This window comes from Euphorbia lathyris, chromosome 5, assembly GCF_963576675.1.
Source record: "Euphorbia lathyris chromosome 5, ddEupLath1.1, whole genome shotgun sequence".
Lineage (NCBI taxonomy): Eukaryota > Viridiplantae > Streptophyta > Magnoliopsida > Malpighiales > Euphorbiaceae > Euphorbia > Euphorbia lathyris.
Window position 1 is genome coordinate 16,266,012 of NC_088914.1, and position 9,592 is coordinate 16,275,603.

Genomic DNA, 9,592 nt, shown 5'->3' on the forward strand with positions numbered 1-9,592 from the left:
TCCCTGAAGCTCAAGTAAAAAAAATTCCGGTGAACGGAATCCGGGTGGGCGTTTTCTGGCGAGACAAAAAGTATCCAAAAATTCTAAAAAAAATTCTAGAAAATGTAAAATATTATTCTAAGAAACTTTAATTCTTGGGCTGAAGCGGGATTTCTTCCGGTTTTGACCCAATAAATTGTTGAAGGATGTAAAATGGATAAAATTAAAGAAAACATTTTATTGGGACTAAACCGTAAGAAATCCTACTTTGACTCAAGAATTAAAGTTTTTCCAAATAATGTTTTACATTTTCTGAAATTGTTTGAGAATTTTCTGAGCATTTTTTGGTTTTTTTATCGGAAAACGCTCATCTAACCGCCGGATTCCGTTGATTTGGGACTAAACCGTAAGGAATCTCATTTTGAGTCAAGAATAAAAGTTTCTCAAAATAATGTTTTACATTTTCTGGATATTTTTTTCTCACAGAAAAACAGATCGTCGGATTCCATTCACCGGAAATTTTTTTACCCAAGCTTCTGGGATCTTAAAATGACCGTCTAATTAAGACGAGTCCAACGGTATAAAATTTTTTGAAAAACAAGATTGGAAAAGTTGGAAAAATGCATTTTAAAGAAAAAAAATAAAACAATTTTCTCTTTCGTTTTATTTACAAATTTGCCACCTCCTTTTGGTTAATTACAAAATTAATCATTGTCACACAATAAGGCTTGTCACACCACAAGAAATGTGTCACACCTGATCTCATCTCTCTCTCTCTCTCTCTCTCTATATATATATATATATATATATATATATATATATATATGAAAAAAAATTGAATAAGTTCCATTTAGAAAAAAAAAATACACTCGACCGCCAACCGAACAATAATGTATTCCCACAGCGTATGAAAGACACGTCTAATTTTATTATCTTTGATAATTATAATTTTATTACTTTTATAACTTAAAATTACATAAAAAAAATTTAATAGAATATCAAAATTCTACTCAATTAAAAAATTGCACATCCATTTCAGTTCAAAAAAAAAAATTGCACATCCATTTTATGATGATTTAAAATTGATTCCTTATCTATTTAATAAAACATAAATCTTTTGCTCCAAAAGAAAAGATAGCTCAAATCCGATCCCTCATGCACTAAATTTGTATTCATTTCGTGTCGTGTTGTCAGTTTGTGTAGCTGAAAGCTTAAAATTATTACATCTAAGTGCATATTGGGATTCAGTGAGTTCAAACTTTGTAATTTTGCAACACCTGGTTAAACTATAAGACCACAAATAAACAATTATTCAAGTTCTTAAAAAAACACTTCAATTGCGGTCGATAAGCAACAATAAATTGAAGCTTTGAAGTGTTTATATATGTTGCTATTATTTTGTATTGGTGTAGCTAATACGATGTTGATTCCATGGTAAAATTAGTTTTCCGACATAGATTTTATCTATAAAAAAATGTTAAAACGGTAAATAAAAATAATATGAATTGCCCAAGTGTAATTCGAAACAAAAGTATTCAATAAATTGTATATTTGGTACGCTAGTTTGACTAATTTGTACATCAAAGTGTGAAAAATGACAAAAGTTATACAACACGTATGTAATTTACCAAGAAAAATTTGCAAACATATTTGCTAGTTACTAATATAGTATATAACAAGTAGCTACAGTAATAGCAAATATTAAACAACAATAGTTGAATTAAATAGGTCGATTTACATGTTCACATATCCGCCCGACCAACATCCAATGGGTCGAGCTTGGAAATAAAATTGGATGATATAAAACTAGGTAGGTTTTGAGTATATTTGAAAGGTACTTACCTAATTTTGTGGCTTGAGTGATAAGAGTATACTTTAAAGAGTATATATCAACATAACTAAGAGCAGCAAGAGGAAGATCTTTTCTTAGTTGAATAACAGCTTCTTTCAACAACTGATTGAAATACTGAGGAACATCATTATAGGGTATGCCACACCCATATTTATCTAGCTGCACTGGTTTTATTGGAAGGTTTTTCCATACAAATGGATAGCAACCTAGTGGCCCTGTATTGTGTATCCAAAATGATCTTCCTCCCAATGCATACACTCCCTACAAAAATATAAATAAATAGTTGAGACCTTTTATAAGAAAATGTATGATACTTTTAGAGTAATACACTAAACCAATTAATATAGAAACGCATATCGGTTCGTGTGAGATGTTTGATTTTAAGAAGTAAGGGAAAAGTTGCTTTTAAAAAAAGTAAAAAAATATCCATGGTTTCATCGCTTTACAAGTAGAGGAATGAAATATTAGCAAATAAAGAAATTTGACTAATGATGTTAGGCTCTGTTCTTTATCACTTAATTTCAGTAACAATCAGTTCAGTTCAGTTCAGTTCAATTCAATTCAGTTGAGTTCAGTTCAGTATTCAGTTTCAGCATCCAATTTCAGTATTCAGTTTCAGTATTCAGTAATTTATCATTATTTATTATAATTATAATTATTTATATATAATTTATTATTATCATTATTATTATTATTTATCTATAATTTATCATTATCTATTATTATTATTATTATTATTATTGATTATTTATTATTATCTATAAATTAGATAAAAGTCAAGAAATGATAATTTATTAAAGTATATATTGTTTAATAAAAAAATAAAATTAAATGCATCCATATTTGAAAATTAGAAATTACATCCATATTATGAATTATTTCTCAAATTTACCCAATTTATCAATGTTAGGGATAAAATTGCACCATTTTAGACATTAGGGGCAAAATTACTCCTGACCTAAAACGTTAGGGGTAGTTTTACACCTTAACCCTTAAGGGGGCGTTTGGTTCGGGGTCTTTAGGAATGGGAATGGGAATGGAAGGGTTTCATTCCCTTTGTTCTTGTTTGTTTTGAAAAAAAATTCATTCCCTTTACCCATTTTAGATTATGGGTTTACCCCACTTTAGGTTAAGCCATTACCCCAAACCATGTAGGGAATTGGATTCCCTTTACCCCATTCCCTTTCCTAACCATATCCAAACACATAGGGGAATTAATGTTTATTCCTTTCCTTTCCTTTAGTTTCCTTTTCTTTATTCCCTTTCCCTTACCCATTGTGAATTAATAAAAAAAGAGTTTGTATTCATATGAAATTTTGTATTTAATTTCACAGGCTTTAAATTATATGTAAATTTGTGTTTGTATGTAATTTGTATTTTTAATTTAAATTAGACTCATTTTTATTTAATTTCCTAGACTTTTATCGAGCCAAGATTTTATCAAGCTGAGCTTTTATTTTATATTCAATTTAGTTTTATCTTTAATAATATATTATTTACTATTGATATTATTATTATTATTATTATTATTATTATTATTATTATTATAACCATTATTATTATTATAAGCTTATTAATGTCCAATATTATCATTAAATTTATTTTAAAGTCTAATATCATCATTATTGTTAAGTTCGGTTAAGTTCGAGTAGAATTCAGTTAAGTTCAGTAACATTCAGTTAAATTCAGTTCAGTTCAGTATTCAGTAGCATTCAGTTCAGTTCAGTTCAATTCAATTCAGTTCAGTTCAGTTTTTTTCAGCGATAAAGAACAGAGTCTTAGGCCATGTTCTTTTTTACTGAAATTAAATTAAATTAACTTAACTTAACTTAACTTAACTTAACTTAACTTAACCGAATGCTACTGAACTGAACTGAACTTAACTTAACTACACCAAATAATTAATTGAACTTAACTTAACTTAACTTAACTTAACTGAATGCTGCTGAACTGAACTGAACTGAACTTACTTATGCTGAAATTAAGTCAAAAAGAACAGGGCCTTAGTCTTTGATAATGCAACATGTTAACTTCGATGATATGACACGTTGAATTGTTGACTTTGCTTACATGATACAATGAAATATTGACTTTTTTATGACGTGACATATTAGCAACAATCGTATTCAGTTACTCTTTTTGTTACGCTAGTTTGACTATTATTTAATTGTCACAACAAATATTTCAAACAACTTTATCGATAAATTAAAATAGTTTTGTACAATTTTTTTGTTGATTATTTGTAATTATATTAGATAACACATTAAATAATTTAGACACAACGATAAAAAAAAAATTGTGATCAATTTGTATGTGACAGACTTAGTTGCTAGTATTTTAACAATTTTTTTACTATGTCAGTGACACATTAAATATCTTAAACATAATTGATGTTTGAATACTTTGATATGACAGTTAAATAAAAGTTCAACCAGCTTTTTCAAATTACCGATAACATAGAATAAAAATTGATTTTGCCTGGAAAATGTTAGAATTAATTTAGACCATTTTATATTTAAAGTTAAATATGCACTTTATTGAAAACGTTAGGATCAAATTTCGCTCATCAGCAGGAAAAAAATTACATAATGGGAAATCTTATACTAAGTTAATGGCTACATTATTGTAAGGCCATATTCTTTTTGACTGAAATTAAATTAAATTAAATTAAATTAAATTAACTTAACTGAACTGAATGCTACTGAACTGAACTGAACTGATAGAATCTTCTGTGCGGCAAGTATAGGAAAGATAGAATCTTTGGTGGCCCGAAGGAGAGGGTTGTCAGCTGTTCCTTCCTCTGGAAAGGGCTTAGTGCTGTTTTTGCTGAGTTCTGTACGGGGATTGGCTTGGAGGTGGGTAATGGGAGATCCATTAGTTTCTGGTATGACACCTGGATTGGTGACAAACCGTTGATTGAGGTGTGCATCGCCCCTCCGCCGAATGATCTCCTCTCCTGGAGAATTGCTGATGTGGTGGACTCGGAGGGAGACTGGATCTGGTCTAAGTTCGACTCCTTTCTTAGCCTGGAGACCCTCCTTAATATTAGAGGTGTGAAGATTAGTAATCAGGAGGAGGATAAGGACAGACACTGCTGGGCCTTGACTAATAATGGTTCTTATTCTTGCAAATCGGCCTATGAAGCTTTTACCCCTAATAGGGCTGATCCTCCTTTGGAAATTTGGAAGTCCATTTGGGCCCTCAAAGTCCCCTACCGCATTAGGAGTTTCCTATGGCTGGGAGTCAAAGACAGGCTCCTCACGAATGCAGATAGACACAGAAGGCACTTGGCTGTATCTGGTGCCTGTAGCAGATGCAGCGGCCATGTGGAAACCTTGTGCCATGCTTTGAGGGATTGCCCGAATAGTAGAAAGGTTTGGGAAGGGGTCCTTCCTCACCACATCCTTCCTTCCTTTATGGGGTTCTCTGATATTGACTGGTTCTCTGAAGGCGTTAATGGGAATTTGTTGGCCAGTATGGAGCACGGGGCTATTCTCTTCGCTATTATTTGTCACCAAATGTGGAAATGGAGGAATGAAGAGTTATTTGCTGAGAAGACTGTCTTTATTCCTGACCTCCGGTTTTACTTCTCGAAAAAACTCTCTGTTATTACAAAGAGTTTTGAAGGAGAGCCCCTGGTTCACCCCTCCCCGGTTAAAGAGGTCCAGTTAGTTGGTTGGAGGAAGCCCAGGGAAGGGGTTGTCAAGTTGAATACGGATGGCTCCTGCCTTAGTAATGGCAGAATTGCTGCTGGTGGAGTTCTTCGGGATGCTGGTGGCGCCTGGCTGGCTGGGTTTACCCATAACTTAGGTACGGGCTCCTCCTTTACTGCAGAGCTCTGGGGGATCTTGTCTGGCATTAAACTCGCCATTCGCATGGGTGTTAAAAGACTTTCGGTGGAGTCTGACAATTTGGAGGCTATCAACAGGATTTCGGATAGACAGGTTGTTTGTCTTAAGAGTCAGAATCTCATTAAAGCCATCTTGAGGCTTCGTCCTGCCTTCGATTCTCTTACCTTCTCCCATATTTATAGGGAGCAAAACCGCGTGGCGGATCGCTTGGCAGCTGCTGGGCATGGGGGGATGTTAGGTGTTTCTACCCTTTCCGTTCCTCCTTCTTTTCTGTTACCTTCTCTTCTTGAGGATAGGATTGGGGTCAGTCTTCCTAGACTGATCCCGGGTTAGGTTTTTGTTTGTTTGTTTTTTTTTCTTCCCTTCTTACCAAAAAAAAAAAAAAAAAAGAACTGAACTGAACTTAACTTAACTTAACTTAACTTAACTGAACTGAACTGAACTGAACTTAGGCCGTGTTTGATAACAACAAAAATCACTTAAATTAATAGATTAAGCACTTATTTAGTTTAAGTGTGTTTGATAATGGTTTTTTATTAACCACTTAAATTATTCAATTAAGCTACATATCACTTATTTTGACGAGTCAAAATATTTAACTTAAAATTTTAAGTTAAATATTATCAACTAATATTTTAATATTCAACACTTATTTTTAATATTTACCAAACACTTATATCATTTAATAATTTCAACACTTATAATATTCAACATTTAAAATTCAGTACTTATTTTTTCAGCACTTAATTTTCAGTTTTATCAAACGGCACCTTATTTATGCTGAAATTAAGTCAAAAAGAACAGGGCCTAAGATTGTGTAAGATTTAATTTTGGAGATTTTTGAAAATTGAGTGTCAAACGAATGGACCACTTCTTCCCATATTTCGTCTTCTAGGGTTTATAATTTTATAAAGAAACTTTTCATAAAGTTAAAAATGAGTTTCTCTTTTTATTATTAATAATATAAAAGGCTTTTTGCACAATATTGTATTGGTGGGCAGTTGTATTATTGGACTTGTTTTCTATATAAACCAATGTTTTAAAAACCAGACCGGACATTGAACCGGTGAGATAACTGGTTCAAAATTCAATAGGTTCAATCGGTTCAACCGGAATGGTTCAACCGGATAAAAAAATAAATATATATATATAAAATAAAATCATGTTTCATTGAACATAAAATTAAAAATTTCATACATATAATAAATAATTCTTTAGTTAACATATTAATTAAAAATTCATACAGATAATATAAAAATTCAGACATTAGTAGCCAATCCTTAATTTAACACATTAATTAAAAATTCACACATCTAAAATCAAATCCATAGTCTAACACAATATTTAAGATTAAAATTAAATTAATTAACACCAATTATTAAAGAGGTTGTTCTCTGTCTAATTTTTTAGTTTTTCCTTAATTCAATATTTTTTTTCAAAAAATGGCAAAAAACCAGAGTCAATCTGGTTCACTGGTTCAACACTGGTTCACGGTTCAACCCCGGTTTGATGCGTTCTGATATAGTTGAACCTGTATAGTTAAAACCGGACCAAACACTTGACTGGTTCATGGTTTGACCGGTTCGACCGGCCAGTCCGGTCCGGTTTTCGAAACATTGATATAAACTCCATGACCCACCATTGAGCCCAAACTAAGCACATGATTGGTCAGTTGTCATGGGCCACCTAGAATCCTCCATTTAACAAAAAAAAAAATACTAATTTGATAAATATTTTATCAATTTTAACACAAATATTATCAAAATTAACACCGATTTACTGATATTAGTAAGTTAAATAGAAGTAAAATTCGAAAATTGTATATAAAAAATTAGTTTTTTTTTTAATAATTTTAACAAAAAAAAATCAAACCATGTAAAAGTTAAATATGGTTTATTATTTTAAAATGGAGAGTATATAATAATCTTTCACATTTATATTTTTCATATATGCGCTTTTGGAGGGTTTTGTTGGGACTTGCTATCTCGTGCTTTTCCAACCACTAATCTTTGGTTTTCGATTACGATGGCCGGTCGAATGCCTCTCGACATATTTGTTGTTGATTTGTTCCTTGAAATCGATGACGATGTATTGTCTCCACAAAGGCTGACTTAAAATATATATTTAATAATAATATGGGTTCAAATTATGGACTGGAAATTGATTTCGTTTCGTAAAGGGTTTTATTACGTTATACTGCATAATGAATAAGCTTTGAAGCTCGTTTGAGGTCACGGGGCTTTGAATCTTAAGCTGAGAATTATGTTAAGCTTAGACGCTGGATTGATCCTGGTACTCACAAGTCTACCTCTACATAAGTTCGGGTTTGATTTTATAACTTTACCTTGGGATTTTCGGGATAAAAGGGTCATAGAGGATATCCTCCGAGAAATAAGAACTCCTTTTCATTTTGACTGAAATACTATCAAAGGAGAATCAAGGCATTTTACTAGAGCCCTGATTGACATTGATTTATCAAGGAAAGTTCCAAGTTTTATTAGAGTGGATACGGACGCATTTAATGCTCAACTTAGAGTACGAGAACCTCTCAGACCTTTAACTCTTATAAATCAGTTAGTTCAAGGCATTTTACTAGAGCCCTGATTGACATTGATTTATCAAGGAAAGTTCCAAGTTTTATTAGAGTGGATACGGACGCATTTAATGCTCAACTTAGAGTACGAGAACCTCTCAGACCTTTAACTCTTATAAATCAGTTAGTCATGCTACTGCTTTTTGTAAGTGGGTTACTCATAGAAAACTGCAAGAATCTGCGAAGGTCTCTAAAGACACTAATAATGCTCAAGGTAAGTAAGATCAAGCTAAGACTAATAGGTTTGGACAGGCTAAAAGTCGTACATTTTGGAAATAGAAGAGCTTTACTTCACCTCTAGTTGAGCCTGAAAGTAGGAATTGGAAACCTGTGGAATTTGAATACCAAGATCACAACCATTTCCAAATGGTCCTGTGTGAACTGGAAGATAACCTTGAATCGATTGATTCGATTAGTCCAAATTTTCCTTTAGCAAATAACTAGTAAAGGTGTGCCACTAGCAAGTGCACTAGGTACAAGAAAAAAATTGGCAGTAAATTATCATCTCCATATTGATAGAACAAGCAAAAGTTGCTCATATTTAAATAAAACAATCGGATTCATAGAATGAAGATTGGTTTACGTAATGTTGGTGTTTGAAAAACTAAGTTAAGAATGAAAAAGATAATCAATAAGTCTGAACTAATTATAAGCATGCAAAGTGAATTAAGGTTGAACATAACGTTAAAAAAACATGTTAGAACGCAACCAGACGGATAATGAGCAAACAGATGTCTCCTTAAACTAATACATGATATTAAGAACATAGACCCAAGGTATCTTTTACTATTCTCACTTGAGACAGGTTTTCCTTGTTCCCAAAATTCTCTAGAAACATGCAAACTAAGCCTCCTTCAATCTACATATATTCTAAGCATTAAGATTAAGAAAGCATTTTTAACATAAGCTAAAAACCTTCGGCATATTGTTAATCATGTCTTCAATCTTAATCAATATATGTTTAATGGTATTTCCATCTCCTAACCCAAGCCCACTCGCAGTTATTTGACTAATGTGTAGGTTAGCTAAGTCTATAATGCATTAAAAATCCATTAAGCAAAATTTTTAATGATATTTTCATTAAACCTAAAGGAGAAACCACTTACATTCACCTGTCTAAGGTTGGCTTCAGCCCGTAGAGTTACTACTCACTCTTTGTCACCATGCAATTCAAAGAAATACAAGAAAGAAAAGCTTAAGTTTGGTCTATATTAGACCTTCTCCAATTTATAATGGTTGATATAATGATTCTGAATAAATCTCCAAGTACAATACCCCAAAGTGGGTTTAAAAACACAGAAAATGATAAAATACTAA